Source organism: Pholcus phalangioides, unplaced genomic scaffold (assembly GCF_987345545.1).
Source record: "Pholcus phalangioides strain wild (caught in Gottingen) unplaced genomic scaffold, Ppha-v1.0 ptg000011l_1, whole genome shotgun sequence".
In the NCBI taxonomy this organism is placed as follows: Eukaryota; Metazoa; Arthropoda; class Arachnida; order Araneae; family Pholcidae; genus Pholcus; species Pholcus phalangioides.
This window is the reverse complement of record NW_028301604.1, coordinates 21,913,917-21,935,976: the sequence shown is the minus strand read 5'-3', so window position 1 is coordinate 21,935,976 and position 22,060 is coordinate 21,913,917. Positions and strand designations below refer to the sequence as shown.

General features: G+C 36.0%; 2 long non-coding RNA genes across 4 annotated transcripts in view; one reads left to right on the top strand and one right to left on the bottom strand.

Moving 5' to 3' along the window:
- Positions 1–22,060, top strand: part of LOC149080221 (uncharacterized) — a 78,453-nt gene that overhangs the window by 33,923 nt on the left and 22,470 nt on the right. Inside the window, exon 2 of one of the 3 annotated variants that reach the window (XR_016193549.1) lies at positions 20,708–20,788. The exons of the other annotated variants lie outside the window; for them this stretch is intronic. This is a non-coding gene — a long non-coding RNA (uncharacterized LOC149080221). The remainder of the gene's footprint in view (positions 1–20,707; positions 20,789–22,060) is intronic. 3 annotated transcript variants of the gene reach the window in all.
- The window catches only part of LOC149080220 (uncharacterized), a 33,951-nt gene continuing 25,139 nt past the window's right edge, over positions 13,249–22,060 (bottom strand). Inside the window, exon 2 of the long non-coding RNA XR_016193552.1 lies at positions 13,249–13,438. This is a non-coding gene — a long non-coding RNA (uncharacterized LOC149080220). The remainder of the gene's footprint in view (positions 13,439–22,060) is intronic.

The window sequence follows — 22,060 nt, the reverse complement described above, 5'->3', positions numbered from 1 at the left end:
ATGGACTGAAGTCTCTTGGCTGCCTAAAATAGAAATAAGCTTCAAAAATTAGTGTCTGTCCCATTGATGATACACCAATTTATTTGTCTGGTTGAATATCCAAACAAAAAATACAGTATTTATCATCATATCGGACCATCTCCATTTACAGTTATTTCTCTATTCTTATAGGAAGAGGCAATATGACGATTCTTTTCATTTTTTTTAGCTGCAATTCTGTTTTCTTCACCACTTCTCTTGCCTCAATCATGATTTACAGTGTGTTGAGGGGGGGGGGAGGGGGTTCACTGATACTTTTAGAATAGTCTCTTCAGTATTAGCGGTTTTTTTACATTGCTAATTGTGAAAATATTATTGCAAGTATATGGGATATAGATTTTAAAATGAAGAAAAATAATTAACAAATACTCTTTTATTTTCTTCTTCATGATCGTTCTAGAATGCTGGGTGCACTTTCATTATTCACAGCAATGGTTGGTGTATTTGTGTAAATTAGTCGTAACTCACATGATATAGTGGTGTTGAGTTTTCACGGGATTCAAACCGTTGTTTGTTTGAGATATCATGCTTTTGGGACAAATTAGAGAAGAACTAACGATATTTGTTTAAATGCAGTCTTTCACTGCTTGAGCAGGGGAAAAATTACAGTATCTATTAACCACTACACGTACAAAGTTTTAGAAGTTACGAAATTGGGATTAACTCTATTTAACGAATCAGCGATAAATATGGTAACCTAATCACACGTTTGAAGACGGAAAAAATAGGAAAAAAATATAAAAGGAAAAAGAGAGTATAGCAGATAATGTGTGTAGATAAGAGAGTTCTCTTTTTAGTGTTCTCTTTCACTCTCACATGTATATAATAAAAAGATACATTATAAATAAATAAATAAATATATATATATATACATAGGAGGGAAAGGAAAAGCAACTACTGTAGGTAATAGGGTTACTATAAAGCTTCATGATGGTGAAGAGGAAGAGAGAAGAAAGAAAACACCGAGAACTTGTTTGAATTCATTCCACTGGTGTTTGGACGTAATATTACTCCCGTCAGGGCCGTCTTAAGAGTATCGTGGGCCCCCCGGGCCTACAGATCTCATTTTTGTGAGGCCCCTCTTCGCTTGAGCCCCCGGGCCGTGCCCGGGTGGGCCCATGCCTTAAGACGGCACTAGTGATCGTAAAGAGGTTAAGAGTGGTAGAGAAATCGGAAGACTTTGATGAGATCTCACAATGTTGTAAACAGCTTCTTACGATTTGGAAGTGCATACGAAAAAAAAATATCTCGTGAACGGCCATCGAAAATGAAACCACGGCAACGAAGGGATCTTTAAGGAGGAGTCCGCGCATGAGAATTTGTCCACTTTGGCATGACAACCGCTCCATCTACTGTCCAAATCCACAATACATAGAGTAGTATAGAAATCGTAAATTTTTTTTCATGTAGCAAAATAAAATCATCTCTGATGATCTGGTAAAGTGATTATCATAGAGTTATTCAGTGATCGGAAAAAATGTAAACTCGACCAATTGTATGTCAATATTACTGGCATGATCTGCACAATGAGAAAGATATCTTTGGAAAAAAAGAAGAGCAAGTTTGAGGTTGACATGTTATGATGAAAGTCAGATTCGGATGGCGTATGAAAGCTGATACTGTATATAGCCTTTTTCACAAAAAATCGTTTGAATGCTGTTGTGGGTATCAAAAAAAACTCTACTTCAACATTAACTTCCTTCCGCATGCAGAATTTATTGGAGTCCATTCACATGTTCAAACAAGACAACGCTCCAGTGCTTACTAGAAATACCATTTTTGAATAATTTTTGGACAGTTGCATCCACATTATGCCATTAACTTGCCATCTAGTAGTCCGAACCGGAAACCTATCTAAAATGTATGACACCCCTCCCTTGGGGGGGAGAAAAAAAAGTTGAAAACCCCCCTTCCAGAGAAAATCCTGCGTACGCTACTGTACATAAGCATTATAAGTAAAACTTACATAATTTTGCATAGTATTTTAATTGTCTTTCTGACGTGATTTTAATTTTTGAAAAATGAACCTATCATTTCGAGACGCACTGAAACTGGTCCTACTAATTCTAATATACACTCTAATGACCGCACATTTTCGCAACGCATTGTGAACTTACATTTTCAACGCACGAAAAAACAGTGCGTATCTTCAGTTACAGAATCATTACCACATGCTAAGTTCCATGTTCTCACTTTACAATAGCTCGCGTGCTAACTACGTCGCTAATTCGATTTACTCACATGCAGCCTTTCCTCGCGCTTATTGCAACCTGCGCTGTCTAGTTATACGCACACATGTGTATTTACACGAACGTACAGTTTAACAGTACTGTTAACGGAAAACTATCGTAATCATTCTCAAAAAAGGAAAGGGGGAGGATGATTCAAGTCTGGAGCAAGAAATTTTACTCTTAGGGGAAATTCTCGTATTTACAAGAAACTTCTTTGTCTCCATAAGTTAAAGATGTTTTTTTGATTTATAAGATCTGATTTGTTGCTACAAATTTGTCATCCCTTTTTGATTCTGTTCAAGTTTAATGTACATATGTGCATATATTCAATTATCTTATTCCTCTCTATATATATTCAAGACCTAGTTTTCTCATTTCAAATTACTATTTTTAAGAAAATGAAAAATGGCTCTTAAATTTTAATTTCTGATTATAACATCAAAAAACACAACGTTCCGACGAATTTTTCAATTTCCAATATTGGAAATTGTACAAATTTTTTTTTTTTTTTGCCACATTACCTGGTTCCAGTTCAGAATACATGTAGCTTATTTATGTTCTATACGACAATTGTGTGTTTATCAAATTACTGCTAAATTTTTGCTATAGCAAGAAGAAATTAATTCGTAACATTCCCAAGAAGCAATACATTCATTTCTTCTTATAAGAATTTTAAAACTAGTCAAAATGATTTGAAGAATTGATAAAAGGATAATAAATGCCTTGATCTTTTGTTCTCATTATTTTAGTTCTAAAAAGTACAAGAGATAACCAATCATTAAGAACTTTGCGTGTTTCGATAAGTTTAAAATTGATTAAACTTTGTAAAGATATATAACAGTATTTTTCATTTGATAGTGCTCGTACATAGTGATAGCCACTATCAACGTTTACCTTTGCCATGGCTATCACTAACACACGCATCATGCTTTCTTCATTCTTTCCTACGTTCAGTACTGGTGAAGGTAATTTCAATTTTTAGATAATGTTCTATATCAGGAGTGACCAACAACTGGCCCGCAAGATGATTTTTCGCGGCTCCGACTAAATAAAAATACTATGTATGAAATTCAATTTCTAAAGTTTGAGATATTGGTTTTTTTTCCGCCACTTCGTTGAGCAAGTTGTGTGTTTTGGTCTCTGTATTTGTATCTGAATGCAGATTTGAATGTCTGCTCACTGTGAGACTGTAACGAACTTTTCCGAAGTTTTTGCTAACTCACAATGACACCTCGAAACTTCAACCCTACGCAGGCCCTAACAATTCCAAAGGGAAAAAATGTGTCATATTTGATTGTGGGTTTCTTATTCTGCCGTTGACCAAGAACGTTCCGTACCCGGATTTCTCTGAATTTCGAACTGGCAGGTTGGGTTTGGTGACAGATTCGCACGTTGCATCTCCGCACATGGGGAATTTGGGGACATTTCCGCAATAACCAAGCCCCTTCTTAAATTTCTTCTTTTTTTGCTTTCTCTACCTCCACTTTCTTTTATTCACTTCCTGAAGTGGATAGGAGTTGTATAGGGCTGTATCCACATCATATTGTTAAAGTTCAACTATTTTTTTATCACTAGAAGGTCGAATGTTTTGTGAATATTTTACTCAAAACTATTTTTTACCCGTAAATGCTGCGGGAAAAGTGGTCAACTAGTGATTATGCATAATCACCGATCACCTCGATAAATTCGATGAATTTTAATGTGTTTATCACTTTCACCGGCAATTATCCATAATTCCTAATTGAAGTTGGTAAATTTGATAAATATGAAAAAAATATCACTTCTGTCTCTTCATTTATTCATTTAACCAGTTTATTAGTTTGCAATACGTCCGAGAGAGAGAGAGACACGTAATTTTGCCGTAAAAATTTTATTAAAATAAGTGTCCACACACATACACACAATTATGTACAAATAAAACCAGCATTACCGATCGAATGCATGATTTTTGGTAAATTTGTGGTTTTCTAGTGTTTACCAAACTGTCGCCAATATATTGGCTATGTTTTTATTTTTTCTTAACTTTTGTGAGTGTTAACCGTAATTAAATGTCCGCCTTCTAAGGCAGGGGTCTTCAACCTTTTTCAAGACGAGAGCACTGCCTGTATCTATCATCAAAAGAAAAGCACCCTTACGGCAAGTTTGTGATATGAATGCATGAAATCAGTATTATTTCAACCCTTGAATGCAATTTGCACAAGATGTTCAATTGTAACATTGACCAAGTGCTCGCGAGCACGAAATCGGACACAAGCCTAGAGCACTCTGGATGCTTCAGGGAGCACTGCGGTGCTCGTGAGCAACGAGTTGAAGATGCCTGTTCTAAGGCGTTGTTTGTTCTGGTTTCCTTATGTTACAATTCCAAATATTCATTTTCAACACTAAATTTTCGAACCCCTCTTTCAAAAAGTAGACCTAAAACTCTTACAATTTTGTGTGTTCAGGAGGGATGACGGATGGATAGTCACCAGTGATCTACATCTTCTAATGGTAAGAGTGCTAATGCTGCATACATGCGCACATGTAACCTTACTTCATCATCGATCATTTATCAGCCCTGAGTGCCGCCGTAGACATTGGTTGAAATAGAAATTGCATAGAAAATGCTAGTTAATGGGAAGAGTCTTTTTACAGCCTTTATTAGTGCAATTTAAAAATCTATAGTTACTGACTGAGTATTCCATCCGGCTTTTTTTATAACAGTAAATAGCTTTGCATAAGTATCCTCAGTTTTATTTTCAAGCAAAGCGAAAACTATGTCCCCAATTGTGACTTCTTCATTCCTACTCATGTCTGCATTAATCGTATACAACTGATAAAACTGCTTACTGCAACTTGTAAAAGTCCCATCTGCGAAAAAGTTCTTGAAACTTTGAAGGCCATTTCACTAGCAAATACTAGCATTCTCTCAGCTTCACTGTCATCAGCCAATAAAAAATTCGTTCCATCTTCCATTGCAAGCAATTCATCCGGGAGATCAATTTCCTGAGATGTGATAGGTTCTTTCATTGACCCTTGACCTTTCCGTCTAATACGATGCAGTTGTGATTTTACGGATATTATGGATATTGTCGTAAGCGCATACAGGCTATTCGAACGGGAAAGGGGGGTGTATAGTGAATGGGGGGGGGAGAAGCGGGTTATTCACCTCCACCCTTCCGCCTATGCTAATAATACAAATTTTCTGGTGAACAGAGGGGGCAGTCGCCCCATACCACCCCCCCCCCTTTGCATCCGCCTATGGATATTGTTACTCAGCCGATGAGCCAAAACATAAACATGTGAGAAAAATTATTGTGGAGGTTTATTTTTTTGTTGTCACTGTTTGTTTTAATAAAATTTCCGGATAAACCTATTTTTCTTGAACGCTTCGATATCTCTCTCAGATGTGAAACAGGGTGTGTCCAGTCCTTCAATGTTCAATGTAACTGTTCATTGATATATGCGTTAATACATGCAAATCTCTCAGTAGTCGAGATTAGGCTAGTTGTAATAATTACAATACCCCAATATAAAATAATAATATAATTCTTTTCTTGACTTTTAGCTTATGCGATTCTTTATATAAACACTGTAGTTCTTAATAAGTTGTAGAATTTCAAGTTTGTTTCGGAGTGATGAGTTTTTCACTTTTCTAGTCAAATATTGCATAAGACACAATATACAAGTATTATTGATGCCATTTCATTCACTATCAATAAATCAATGTTACGGAATAGAATTGCCATCAGCAATCTTGAAATTGCTGAAAATACCATTCCGGGAAAAATTAAACGCCAAAGATCTAATTAAGAAAGAGCTCTTTGGTAATAAAGACGGGTTAGTTTGAACCTCGGAAGTTTTTCAGACCTGTGGGGATGCTCATGTTTAGTATAGAAGTTTTTAATTTTTGAATTAATTATTGAGGTACTCAAAACGGTTAACCATCAAAATAGAAGCTTGAGAAAAAGGGGAGGCAGAGGCTCGTGTGTCATCTAAGACAATAAAAAATTTAAAATATTTTCAAATATTTTTGCAATAGAAGATATACCTTTAGATGTTATTTTAATCTATTTCTTTAAAATGCTTTTTATAGGTTAGTAACTCAAAATTTCTCTGGAAGAGAGAAATTTCTTGTGCTCCCCTGCCATACCTCTTGCAGAGGTCGATCATGCGTGCTCCCCTGGCTGGCTCAGAATGACAAAAAAAAGTGTTAATTCGTACTTAGTGAAAGAACTATTTTAAAAATTTTAGAATCTGTTTCTCCATTGAGGAAAATGGTCAGCATTTTTGTGTACAGTATTGTTCCTTGTAGCACGAAGAATTAATTTTTATTGAAGCATTAATTTCATGTAGTACACTGCTTACAAAAAAGGTCATAAGATATTTTACTGCATTTACTGTACAAGCCTTAAAAAGGAAGCATTGCGAGTTGATGTTTTTTCTATTGTTCTGGTAAGAAATGAAGTCAGTATTTTAGCATATACAATAATGATGTATTCACCCATTAAAGATTTTTTTTAAATATATTTGTTTCAAATTATGTAAAATTAGTTGGAAAAGCATAAGCCATAATTCGGACACTTGGATTGCTATTCACCGAATAAATCCAATCAAACTAAAGTCGAGATATGGTTGAGATATGAGTTGAGTTGGAATGGGAAAAAATGATAAAAACCATAATTTCAATCATATATATATACAGGGTGATTATAAAAAAACTATCCCGACATATGGGCCCCTAACTATCATACCATTCACAGAAACTGAATGAAATTTTGGCATAAGGTATTTTGAGGTATGCGCTCAAGAATGATATGGAAAACAACAGTGTCACTCTAACAGTTACGGTTACAGTGAGAAAATTTCGAAAATATCAACTGGCAACACCATGTTTTTTGTATTGGAATGTGATCTCCATTGTGAAAAACCCTAAATAGCGTTCGAACGGCAACTGTAGCATGAAAATCACCGGCGGTAGATAGGCTAAAAGTGAGGACAACCAATAAGGACAGAGAAGCAGCATAAAATAAAGCATTTTATTGTGTTTCACAAATTTTGCACATGACCTTGTGGAGGACTAATCAGGCTGGGATCTCAGCCGAAGAAACGGTGTGACGAATGAAACGAACATTAATGCTCTCGTGCACGGCAAAGTCCTTTTTACTTTTTCCTTGCCTAGCTCCGGGGATTTTCGTGCTACAGGTGCCATTTCAACGCCATTTAGTGTTTTTCAGTATGGAAATCGCATTCCAATACAAAAAACTTGGTGTTGCCATTTGATATTTTCCCACTGTAACCGTAATTGTTAGAGTGACACTGTTGTTTTCCATATCATTCTTGAGCGCATACCTCAAAATACCTTATGCCAAAATTTCATTCAGTTTCTGTGAATGGTATGATAGTTAGGGGCCCATATGTCGGGATAGTTTTTTTTATAATCACCCCGTATATAAAGTGAAGAGCCAAAAAACTGGTACAGGCATGCGTATGCAAATAAAGAGATATGGAACCAATCAGAGTACGGCGCTGTGGTCGGCAACGCCTATATAACACAACAAGTGTCTGGCATAGTTATTAGATCGGTTACTGCTGCTACAATGGCAGGTTATCGAGATTTAAGTGAGTTTGAACGTGGTGTTATAGTCGGCGCACGAGAGATGGGACATAGCATCTCCGAGGTAGTGATGAAATTTGGATTTTCACGTACGACCATTTAACGAGTATATCGGGAATCCGGTAAAAAATTAAATCTACGACATCGCTGCGGCCGGAAAAAGATCATGCAAGAACGGGACCAACGACGACTGACGAGAATCATCAAACGTGACAGACGTGCAACCCTTCCGCAAATTGCTGCAGATTTCAATGCTGGGCCATCAACAAGTGTCAGCGTGAGAACCATTCAACGAAACATCATCGATATGGGCTTTCGGAGCCGAAGGCCCACTCGTGTACCCTTGATGACTGCACTGCACAAAGCTTTACGCCTCGCCTGGGCCCGACAACACCGACATTGGACTGTTGAGCGCTGGAAACACGTTGCCTGGTCTGACGAGTCTCGGTTCCAATTGCTTCGAGCTGATGGACGTGTACGGGTATGGAGACAACCTCATGAATCCATGAACCCTACATGTCAACAGGGGACTGTTCAAGCTGGTGGAGGCTCTGTGATGGTATGGGGCGTGTGCAGTTGGCGTGATATGAGACCCCTGATACGTCTAGATACGACTCTGACAGGTGACAGGTACGTAAGCATCCTGTCTGATCACCTGCACCCATTCATGTCCATTGTGCATTCCGACGGACTTGGACAATTTCAGCAGGACAATGCGACACCCCACACGTCCAGAATTGCTACAAAGTGGCTCCAGGAACACTCTTCTGACTTTAGACACTTCCGCTGGCCACCTAAATCCCCAGACATGAACATTATTGAACATATCTGGGATGCCTTGCAACGTGCTGTTCAGAAGAGATCTCCACCCCCTCTTACTCCTACGGATTTATGGACAGCCCTGCAGGATTCATGGTGTCAATTACCTCCAGCACAACTTCAGACATTAGTCGAGTCCATGCCACGTCGTGTTGCGGCACTTCTGCGTGCTCGCGGGGGCCCTACACGATATTAGGCAGGTGTACCAGTTTTTTTGGCTCCTTAGTGTATATATATATATATGCATGAAAGATGATTTCAGTGGCACAATTTAATGTGGAAACAACCCAGCAACGGGATAAGTCCAGCCGCAGAGTTCTGGAGTTCATTCATTCATTCAGACTCCTTGGTCCGTGTCTACGATTGTACGCGACTGGTTTTTGGCACTCATATATTTTTCCATCCCGATAATAAAACTCCTCCCAAAGTCTACAACAGCTTGAATTTTCAAGATATACATCAGCGTATTTCTTGCGCGTATATTCGACTCGCGCGTGTGGCCACATGTGGTGCCACTATAAAAGAGGCGCCAAATTATGGGTAAGGAAAAAGTAATAATTGCCAAAAAATTTGAAAACCCTTTGTCCGTAAAATTCAAAATGTATGGGCTGAAATCATTTGCTGAATAAACTATAATTTTTGATTCATTACATCTTGTTGGGAATTAACCAGATTAACAATTTCATGAACCAGTTTATGAAGAAGTGGATGTAATATTAAGACCAGGATAGAAGTTTACCAACTGAATTACCCGTGTTCCACCATATTACTCATGGCGTAAACAAATCTGCTAGTTCTTTGTGTCATTTAACTGCTGCGCTTTATGCGCCGGGGTGTCACCCTTCTGAGATATTCGCTGAGATATTTGAATTCATAAATCGGATAAAAGTTTGGTAAAAACAGCATTAAATGCTGGTATATATAAAACGGTTTACCAATGCTTTTTCCCCATTTTTCCTCCGTTTTCGTATACCTCAGCAAATATTTCACTCAAAAACGTGGAATTTGTTTTTGTTGGCATCAGAAGAGACAGCGCGACAACTTTCTAATTGGGAGTTTTTGGACACAGGGTATCCATAAAAAAGGTTAATTTTTAAAATTTAAATAACTATTTAACCACTTGCAACGTGAATGACGTATCTGAGTTCTACACGTTATTTGAATACTTTTTCTAATTAGAAGTATGTCTCTAGGATCAACGGTTCGCAGTAAAATGCTGTGCTGCTGTTACTTATGCACCCTGTATACGGTAAAACAATAATTCAAAGTTATAATAATAAAAATAAATTAGCACGAAATTGTATAGATAGACCCAATGATGTGTGTTTTAGTTTACACCACATTTCATATCAGCAAACATACAGAGCCATCGAACGGAAAATTTTAGGTATCATGTCTGAGACCAGTCCTTCAAGGTACTCCCACTTGTCGATAGATCCATCCGATATTTCGTGTCATCAGAAGAATGTTATTTGCCACAGGTCATTAAGCATAAAAAAGGTACGAACTAGAAGAAAAAAACGAAGAAAAACGTTTTTTTTCCTACCAGAATGTATCTGCATCAGCCGCACAGATCATCAAATGGTCATAACAATAATACATTCGAGCAGATGGGGGGGGGGGGGAATAAAAAAAACAGCAGTTAAATACGTTGGACGGTGGCGGAAGGCTTCTTCAGGCTACTCAAGGGAGTTTCGTCTTAAAGAAAAAGGTTCCTCTCCATTACGTACTCTCTCATCCTTGAACGAAATAACTTTGAACCTTTTCTAAAGTCAGAACTGACAGCGCAACCATTAACGATTTACTTGGTTTGAAATATTTGTTGCTAGAGATATACGTTTCCTGGATCACATTGAAAACACACACATTCGCCGTTTCATATACGTATGTACGTGCATAAAAATCAAATTTTTGTTTCTGGGGCCTATACGAAATCACTGTTCCCAGGTTGATCAAATATTTATGAATCCTTAAATAAACTATTCTATTCTTTCATTCATTTTTGGTTTCGTAGGATAAATTATCAAATAGTGACCGTCGTGAATGTTTCAAGAAAATTATCCAAACTACTAAAAATATCAATTTGCTATCATTGCGTATGATTATGCGATTTCCTTTAATTTTTTTTCTCTCACGCGTGTCGCTGTCTTCCCAGGGCCATCATATAGTAAACCTCTGTTACAGACTAAATTCACTGGACTGAATTTTTTCCTTTCTCTATCTTAAGTGTCATAAAGTATAGCTAACAAGTAACGGCTGTTGTCATCTCTCAAAGAAATACCAAATTTTTATTGAAAAAAGTAAATAAATAAAACGTATAGGTTTCTTTAGGACATCTTTTTTCAGGCATCGGACTACGTTTAAAACGCCATTTTGAAAGAAAATATCCATTTTTATTCTTTTTTCCCTTTTCATTTTTTATGAAAGCCCTATTTGTTGTGATTCCAAGACAGGCCTTGTTTTGTTTTCTATGGCGTTTAGAACCCAAGTTACAAATACAAATACAAATACAACGCCACAACAGGCAAATTGCCCAACGAGGTGGCTGACTTAAGAACATCATGGATCCCCGAGCCCCTACCTACTACTGCTACACCACACATGCACCCCCCCCCCCCGCGGAACCCCCCAACGAATCGGTACATGCGGGAATGTGCGTGTACGTGTAGTGCAACCTGACGTAAAGTTTGTTTCTGTGTAATACTTGTTATGTGTAGTGCTGTCATCTGCCCCCAGTTTTACTAACTATGAGTGAAGTGTTATGGTTGAATGATTTACCGTTGTAGGACTGTTGCTCTCTGTGGCGAGACTTTTTAACGGGGAGATCGGCTCGCATTTGCGCCTTGAAGTTGGGAACCACAGAAAACCAACTTCAGCCGACCACCACTGTGGGGTTCGAACCCGGATCCTCGCATCACGAGTCCGGCACTATAACCACTCGACCACCACAGCGGCCTTTTAGTGTTCCGTTTTTACATACAAGTAATCTGTGAATAATCACTTTGAACGTGTTTAAGAAAAAGTTTTTTTTTTACATTTTACTTGAGTTTGAAACATGATTTCTAAAAATCAGTTAATTGTATCATTAAAAAAATTTTAATAATGATATTTTGGCATATATTCCTAAGGTTTCGCACCAAAATCTAACGTCTATCATATATTATATAATAGTATTTGTCTAATTACAGTTTTTATATACACGATATGTGGAAAGAAGTTTCAAAAAATTCACTCGTACATCAACAGATTTGGGTGTAACTAAAGAACATACCATATTCCTTCAAATTTTGGTACCAAATCTGCATCATTACAAGCTAAATTTACTGTGAAAAAAAAATTCATTCATAGAATTTTTGGCAATCATGTTTCGAATATTACATGAATTTTGCTTAAAATTTGAATAAAAATGACTTTTCATAGAAAAGGACATAGGTAGTCCAAAATTTATTATTGTTTTCATTATTTTTCAAAATTTTCTATCTAGAAATGTTATTAATGTACATTCCAGTACCATTTTATAAAAAAGTGACAAGAAAGGTAGTCGGATTCCATCTTTTAAACCGTTATTGATAGAAACAAACTTTCAATTAGAGAAAGTTTTCAAATAACGTGGCCGTACATGTACTAACATGCACGGCTTAAAATTTTAAATGGCCTATTTGTCCTTTAACTTTTAGTTAAAAAGTTATTGTCTTGTTTTGTCTGAGCTCAACAAAAAAATTAATGTGTATAAGTGCAATATTATTCAAGTTATTTGAGTTGAAAAATCACTGAAAACGATGAAAAGAATCGCATACAGTAAAGAACAAACGAGAAAAAATTCGAAATATTCTTTTGCAGTTGGCCAGTTGCAGTATATTAAAACTTTTCTAAATTCTGAGATTAAAACCTTAACTTTCAATCAGAAATATCTCAACACATATTGCACTTGGAAACGGGTTTTTATTTTTTTTTGGGGGGGGGGGGAGAGTTCAAGAGAGACAGGGCAGCAACTTCCTTAATAGTAGCCAGAGGACACAGAAAAAAGCATATAAAGAATTAAATTTTGTATCTCAGTCTTTTTATGGGTCTCTGGTGAAATGTTTGTCCATCTAAAACGGGCACGTTATTTTTATACTTTTTCTAATTGAAAGTATGTCTCTATCACTGACAGTTCGAAAGGTAAAGGGTGTTTAAGAATATAACTGTACACCCTGTACGCATATCGAATGTATCGTATTTAAAAATGAATGTTATATCTGAGAACAAAGGCATTTAAGAAATCATTTTCATCGGGTAATATGAATCGGGTTCAAAATGAAGAAAATTAATTCGAATATTGATAAAAAAAACAAGATTTAATGAGTCTAATTTAAACGTAAACCCGATGCGTTTTACAAACTGCAAAGAAAACTTTTTGTTATTACTTAGTGATTCAATACATCGATTAAAACATTTAAAAAAAGTTTTTTTTCCTTCTTTAGCATATTTATATTTTGGATGAATAATTTTTAAAGTTCTTCTAATTTTGATTTCTATAATTTGAAAAATAATATGAAAAAACACACATGAAAAAATCACAAATTTGATTTCGACAGTTTTATTTTATCCAATATAAAGTCAGAATAACTCAGAGCATGAACTAAACATATCTGTCCTCACCACAATTCAGAACAACTTATTAAACCATCGCAAAAGGTCATGGGTGAAAATCTGCTCATCTGTTCATTTAGTCTTTCCTTATTTGAATGGAAGAAAACAATGTGAACATTACCTGAAATGATAAAATAACACGAAAAAGATTTTTATTCCGATTATTATTATATATATTCACGAATTTTTTATTTCTTATTCAGCCTATAATAATGAAGTATAAGTAATAAAATATGTCAAGAGTTCTGTTACTTTTTCCTACCGAATTTCATTTCCAGAAGCAAAACTATCCGGTAACTCACCCATAGAACAATTAAACGTGAAATTTATACACGCATTAATATTTAATTTTTATTCAAGATTATGAGGAATATTCACTGAACCTCGGAGAGGTAGAAAAATATTAGTTTCTCAAAGCATGTAGGCCTACGGAAATCTTAGAGCCACGGATACTGGAAATTGAAAGCATTAAACTTAAGTTCTGAAAAATCAAACAAATGATAAATTGTCTCACAAATGTGATACTAATGTAGCCTACTTTAAAGTGTCGTTTCAATGGACGAAATATTTTAAAGAATTTTGAGAAGCCAAAGGAAATTATAAGAGAAAAATAATATTCGAACACACAAACTGGGCGAATTCCAGATCATAATATATATAAGCAAAAATAATGTTCGTATTTTGTCGTTAGCTTATGTGCAATTAATAAAGATGCATAAGTACATTAATACAGAGCAGCGTTTCTCAACCTATAGTCCGCGGACCACCTCTGGTTCACGACGATAGCATAGGTGGTCCGTAGGCAGACTTGATAAAATTATTCACCCGTTGTAATTGATTGTGTTATTATTCTTTTCCACATGAGTTCAAATAAAATAACACACCTTCGTACTTACCTTCACTAGACATCATCGAGGGGATTGCAGTAAATTGCGATATTAAATACTGGATATCCCTAAATTTTGTCAAAAATTACAATTTATTGCTTTTTAACAGAATTCCAACTCAGTGTGCCCAGTCTGGGAACACCTAAAAATTCTTTTTCAAGCACGGAAAATAAACGATAAATAAAATAAAAATTAGTTTAGAGATTACTTTGAACCTTCACCCATACTTTTGGCCTGCGTTTATTTTTTGAAAACCCTTATTTTTTAAAGAAATGGATTCAAATTTCAAAGGTTTTTTGGATATAAAAAGGATTTCTCTGGAAAAAAAACTTATTTTGTTGGCTGTACACTGATCTGTTTATTCTGTATAAGTTTTAACTTTATACATTGCAAGCTTGCCTAAAATTGAGTCCCGAATCCAAGGTGTGCCCTCTTTGGGCACAACAACAAAATGAAAACGGTAAATGCAATCTTTACAAAACTATACCTGCGTACTCCTCTAGGCCTGAATAGGCTGCCTACAATTTTTTTTTAATTCGAACTTTACAGGATAGCGTGCCGGAAAGGGTTAAATGCAATTTGCGAATTGCTACTAAAATTGCTCAAGAGTAAAAATAAAGGGCTGCTACAAATCGCAGTTAACAAAAATGTACAATATTTCTCGAGAAATATTCAAATGATACGATGACTATATTTCATTAAAAAAAATATGGTAAATTGGGATCTTAAATAATAATTCGTAAAATACGGGATATCCCCAATAGTCATCAAAAAACATTGCCAAAAGTAGGTACAATCAACCAACCGCAATTAAAATTGCTGAAAAATTGTGGAAAAAACTTTAAACCTGACAAATATGTGAGATGAATATTTTATAATTTTGCCATAATTATCATAATATAATTTCGATTATGAAAACACTGCGTGTATGTGTTAGTTACGACTTTAGTAATTATTATTGCAAATTAATTAATAATTTTTATAATTATAAAATGTATAAAAAAATTAGAACAACGAAAATTTTACAGGTATGTCCCGTAATACCAGACACAAGTTGTCCGTCAAATTGTTTTAGACATTTTACTGGTCCTTGTTTTCAGAAAGGTTGAGAGAAACTCTTTTACAGAGTATCTAATCTTTTAATTTTTTCATAAAAATTCGGATCTTAAAAAGCACGTGAAAATCCTCAGCTGCTTGCTATGGGTAAAAAAGAATAAAATTAAAACAAAAATTGCATAAAAATGCAATGATTCATACTACTGCTCTGACCGACTTATCAAACGATGAAATCAATATTTTGTGTAGCCACCGGGGAAAGGAGAACAATTGCTGTTGAAGTGGGAAAAATGATATGGATGTTTGTGTCTATATACTTCCACACGTTGCCTAGTTCATAAGCTTATTCCTCTTATATCGTAGTCGCATTTGATCCATGGTGGGCATGGGCAAGTCTATTGACGATCATCGACCAAGCGTGTTGGAAGGGAGAAGGGCGCGGTAGTCCAGGTCGACAAGATACTCGTCTAAAGTATCAAAGGATGTTTAGGGGTGCCGCGAATTCGATACCCGATTCGTCCTTGTCAGAAAACTTTCCTGACACATGGGCACAACAGAAACGGCGACATGACCGCAGAAAAAATTGCTACCACAGGGAGTCCCCATCGAGGGGTTAGCGCACCAACCTCTCGATGAGTGTAAAAAACAAGCCTGCCGTTCGGAATCGGCAATAAATTGTAGGTCCCGGTCTAATTAGCCCTCGTGTGCAGAAAATGGCCGTAGTGCGACAAAAATTATCAATGAAGGAAGGGAGAAAAATCTAGTGAATGTACGGCCTTATAGGAAATGAAATCTAGTGAGCATTGGATATTGTTGAGTATCACGTGCTGTCGTGCATTTTCATATCAGAAACTGGATTTTAGCAAGTCCTTTAATTTAGAGAGGACAAAAGGTACTTGTATTTGTATTTGTAAAATCTTACGAACTACACCCGTGGCTGTTGAGTGGCTAGCAATACATGCCCCCCCCCCCCACATCCTGTAGCGGGGCTCTAGGGCTGTTACCTTTAGTAGGCCTCCAGAACAGATTTTCACTGGTCCTTATATAGTGAATATATAATGTGAAACCAAAAAATTACATGAATCAACCCGGGGCCCCCTGGCTGAAGCCCTGTCAGCCCCACCTTTATGGGGAGCCATGCAGAAATGCGTACTAAAGCGAGAGTAAAATCCAATAACGTTCCATACCTTAACGTCAGGTGACGGACTGGTATGGTGGCACACCCCGAAGCAGAATGTTTTGCATTATTCTGTAACGAGCCCTCGGCTTACTTTTCTGCAGTAAAAATTCCCCCTAATACTGTTTTCTACACTTTTCTTAAAATTTTTCCTGATTGTTCTACTTTAGCACTTATTGTTCTGCAACGTACGTCGCAGATTTCGGCATATTCTACTTTGGGGGTGACACATAATGCAAGAAACAAGTATTCTCTGTCGACAAGATCCCGAAATACTCGGTTGTGACCATCGTGGTGCTATAGATCAGATTCCCAAAATTTTTGTTTTCCCCCCCCCCTTTCTTCAAAACTGTTTTCCTCTCATTGTCCCTCAACTCAAGCCAATTCATAAGTTCCTATACTATGCACATATGTTCTATCCCTTTCCCCTTCCTGAACCATTTGATCGCCTCCCAGAAAGCGATATTGCCCATTTTTGGAACACTATAGACAGATTAGGAATCTGAAAAGACGATGTCAGGCCATTTGTAGATACACGAGGAATTTTCTATGTACCATTGCAATGGTGGTGTTGACTCAACGTTGTTCATGGCAATGGACACAATGAAAAGATTCCCCGTGGCTTCAGACGACATCGAGTTTCACTTGCTGACAGAGGTTGTGCACAAACCGAAACTGTTGGGCTACGGTTCCCGATGATTGCAGTAGGATTTATAATAATGATGCACACAAAATGTCTGCCCTCTCGTTCGATCACGTAACGAGGCTGCTGCTATCGGTCGTCTCATTATAACCAACAATTACATGTACTCATTAGTGTGACTTGATTGTACCCAACACTAGCAACGAATTCTCACAATATCCGCTGAGTCGATAATCCTCAATTCTTGCTCTGCCAAATTCATAACCATACGCGTATGACTATCATAGTTTTGGACTAGGTAAAAACACAAAACGATTATTAAAACTGGCTCTTTGTATCTGTTCTTTTATACCACAGTAGGCCCTATTTTCTTACAGAAAGTGTGACTGACGAACAAGAACCGCATTAACTATAGTCACTGGCGTACGAAAGGATCGGAGAGGTGTTAATGTTTTTTTGCAGCGAAAAGCGACCTTCCACTCCCCGGAAGAAAAAAATGATGAACCACTCCACCTTGAGAAAATCCTGCAATGATAATGATCTGCATTTCTTTCCACGGTATCTGCATAGTGCAAATTTCAGGGTTATTACATGCTTCCAATTTCAGGGCTACTAATGCATTTTTAAAATGGCCAGCAGTGTATTTCTATTCAGTGTGTCTACCAAAGACTATTACATAGCATAATAAAATAAAAAATACAAATTGAATTGACTCGTTTATTTTCCAGTATTGCGCACGTACGAGCTCAACAAATAGTATCTCAATAAAATAGTCAATCTCAATAAATAGAATTGAGGCAGGATGAGAAGAGAATTTTGTGTTAGCAGTCATCGAAAGATGCTAGCAACTCTGATAAAATCCAACAGGTCTATAAAAATAATGTAGAAACCTTTCAAAATAATTGCTTTCTGATTTTCCCCTCACATTTGCCCTACTTGTAAGAAAGTCTATTTTAAGGGTTGGGTTTTACTTTTACAAAAAACAAAAGGGGGAAGGGAGTAAAATACGATGGAAATCTGCCCCTTCAGTATGAACGAAATGATGGGAAGGGTAGGCTATATTAAATAATTTATTGATAGCAGATTCGAAGTCAGCGAAATAATTTCAGTCACTTACTTACCCCGTAACGGTAATCAATACAGACTTCAAACCATATACGTAAATTGATATAAAATAAATCCAATTCTGTTATACCCATATTCTACGCACACTATTAAATCATTGCAGTTTTCAGACGTGATAGGATCATTATTTGTAACCGATTTATAATTAGACGGACTACCTATTTTTCACGCAGACCATTTTCTTAATCTGCAATAGTAACATAATGAAAGATTATCATCATGAATGGATTGCTTAAAAGATAATGGATGTTATGCAAAATTATCCGTTTTCTTTTTTTTATCTTCGAAGAAAAAATTGAGAAAAATGTCCATTCCTTTCAGTAAGATGCATTCAGTGTGTTTGACGTCAAATTCATATTTGACAAGATCCGATTCAATAAGAAGTTACTATGTACAATGAATGCGTTTACCTCTGGAGAAGAGAAGCACAATGTCGTGATACAAAGAAATCGTAAATGCTTACTTACTTACGAAAAAAATGTGTTCAGATGAAGTGGTATAAATTAACTATTGCTAACTTACCTTGAGATGAAGCGTTTTAACATGAAGTGCATCGTTCTTAATCTAACAATAGGCCTGTTAGACCAGATTAGATCTAACAATAGATCTAAACTGATGACCTCATCATCATCATAAAAGATATAAGAATATTAAATCAGCATAGGTTACTTAAGATAACGTGTTAAAATATAATAGCAACTTCAGAAAGCATGATGACTTTTTATACGGACACCCTGTTCTCAAAAACCCAATTAGAAAGTTGTTGCGCTGATCTCCTGATGCCAACAAAAATAATACACGTTTTTAAGTGCACAATTCACTGAGATATTTGAATTTTGAAAAATTGAGAAAATTATTTAGCATTACTTATTATGCATTAGGCTACTAATTATTTATTAGTTTATGCCTTTCCACGGAATGAAAAAAAAATGTATGTTTCTTTGATTAAAAAAACCTATGTTGTTTGATATTCATTTAATTTGGTGCTATATAAACAAAATAAACTCTAGCTTAATCGCAATACTCCTGTACATAAATCAAGAGTATTTGGTATATTAACTTTTGAACTTTTCTGTCCTCTATGACAATCTGTTTTTGTTATTTTATGCATCAAAACTGTCTAATTAGACCGGTAAATACAGTTGTAAATACCAAACTGGTTTCAAGTGACTAAACTGATGACGCTCAAAATGTTCTGAATCAGAGAAAAACCGAGAGATGAATACTATATATCATATCTACTATTAATTTCTTACATTTTGTTGAAGTAACACACAATATTACTTCTGTTTTTTTTTTCTTTTTTAATGACAAGTGAAGATTAGTTCTAGTAGATTATACATGGTATATATATGTATACATCGTAAAAAAATCCAGCTCAATCATTTCACGCAATTTTTTTGTATCATTGTTCATTTCTAAATAAATGTTATCTAAAAATGTGCGCAACCTCAAGCTTGACTCAGAATGTAAATTTGAAAGTTTAGCATGTATTGTTTGACAAACAAAATCAAAATAGCGAAGCTTTAGTGGTGAGTTCGATGACATAAAATGACTTTGCTGATAACAGATCCATCATATCTGCAGACGTTAGTCATTTAAAAAAATCTACGTCTTTAGGAAAAGTGACTCTCTTGACTATGAAGATGACATCTTCTAAAAGTGTTAGAGGCCAAAAAAAAAAAAAAATAATTTTAAATGCGTTGATACTACAAGGAACCGATAAGTATCTAACTATAGTAGAAAATCATTGGACTACGACACGAGACTGAGCATGATAAACCATGTTGATATTATTTCCAGCCGTTGAGCAAATTTTTCTTATTCTGTCGTGATAGAATGATGAAAGATAGATGGCCTCATTTTTTCAAATTTAATATAACAGTGGTGTGATATCACTGTAAATTAAAAAAAAAACAATTTCATATAGGCCTATATTTTTTTTTTTTTTGGAAAATTGTCTCAGTTTAATTTCAAATCATTCAAGATTATTTCGGGGAAAATTGTAAGATTTCATTTTATTACCACTGTTATGTCAATAGCGTAAGACAGATTTTCATATTTACCACATTCGTACTCAATTTTCATTAAAATAGGCTCTTTCCGATACAGAAAATCTTGAGTGACACGGCTTCTAATCTGATATATAAAAAAAACCAACAGGAATTTAAGAAGTCGAGTTCGTTCGTTTGGCAGTATAAACGGATGAAAAATACCTAGTGAACATATTTATAAAGTAGGCCTACTACGTTGCATTTTTTGTCTCACATAATCATTACCTGGTCGTAATTACGAATTTAGGCAGTAGCAAATAATTGAACTTTTTGCATATCAGCTGTGTAATACTTTTTTTTATTTAGATCGAAATTCAGCACATAGGTACAGCATTTATTTTTAGTCTCTATGATTTATGTGTTTATTATTTATAGTTCTAATGGGATAAATATTATCGAAGGGAATTGTTATAGTAAATATACTTTTACGAAACTTCTCATTCTAAAGATGGGGAGGAACAGATAAGGAGAGATAGATGACCAGTGACTGACGCAACAGTAGACAGCTTATGCTGGCAATGGAACGCAGGTAAACATACAGGTGGATAGTTTGAACATGATTTGCCGAGGTAACACATACTTGCTGTTGTCTCATTCATAATAATGTTTTCTTTATACCTCAATTGAACTTTGACTATTAACGATTACATTTCTAGGCAGGGTATAATGTCATACCTTTATACAGTCTTTATCTTTTGAACCATTAGTGGCAGAAACAAACCTTCAATTCGAAAAAGTATCCAAATAACGTGCATAATTTAGATGTCAATTCTTCTAATAAAGTCCTCAAAAAATGTACTGACACACTAAACTTAATTTTTCACACGGCCCACCTGTCCTCTACCTGACGAACCGTTGATTCTACATACATACTTCCAATTAAAAAAACTATCCAAATAACGTATAGCACTCAGATGTGTCATCCATGTTACAAAGGGTTATATACCGTATATACTCGTGTATAAGCCGAGTTTTTTTTTGTGGAAAAATTCGTTCCTCAAGTGGGGGGGGGGGGGGAGGGTCGGCTTATACTCGGGTCAGTTTTTGATGAGAAAATATCGACCCCGCACAATCAGTAGTTATTTTTGTAGCAGTGTTTGAGAAACCGGCATTATTAGTATGGGATATGTTGAAACCCCCGAAAATGTCAAAGTCGAGGCAAAGAAATCGAAAACATCATTGACTTTGATACCAGGTGGGCTAACGTCGATTGTAAAGCTTTATGTAAGCATCAACAAGCCTTTCAAAGACTGTTTGAGGAATTTGTGGATCGAATGGATGAGTTCCGATAATAAAGAAACCACAAAAGGTGGTGCCTTGAAGAAACCTGACATTGGCCTAGTGTGCCAATGGGTACATGAGGCGTGGAATTCTGTCTCCACCGAAATTATCATCCGATCCTTCAAAAAATGTTGCATCAGCAATGCGATGGACAGAACTGAAGATGATATCCTCTTTGAAAGTGACAATGGCGATGACAGCGTACCCATCATAGGGGCGATGCCACACCCCCTATGATGATCTGATGGATTACGATGAGCTTGGAGACTCAGAAGAAACGGTTTAAAAAGTTTGAATCGTTTTCTGTTGTAAATTTCCGTAAGCTATTCATTTTGCATGAAAATATAAGAATTTTTTTACTCTGAAATGCACGGATTTTTTGGGGTCGGCTTATACACGGGTTTTCAATTTATTGCGGTTTTGGTGGTCCTGAAGTAGGGGGGTCGGCTTATATACGAGTCGTCTTATACACGAGTATATACGGTATATAGTTATCGAAATACAAAAACTGACATTTTAT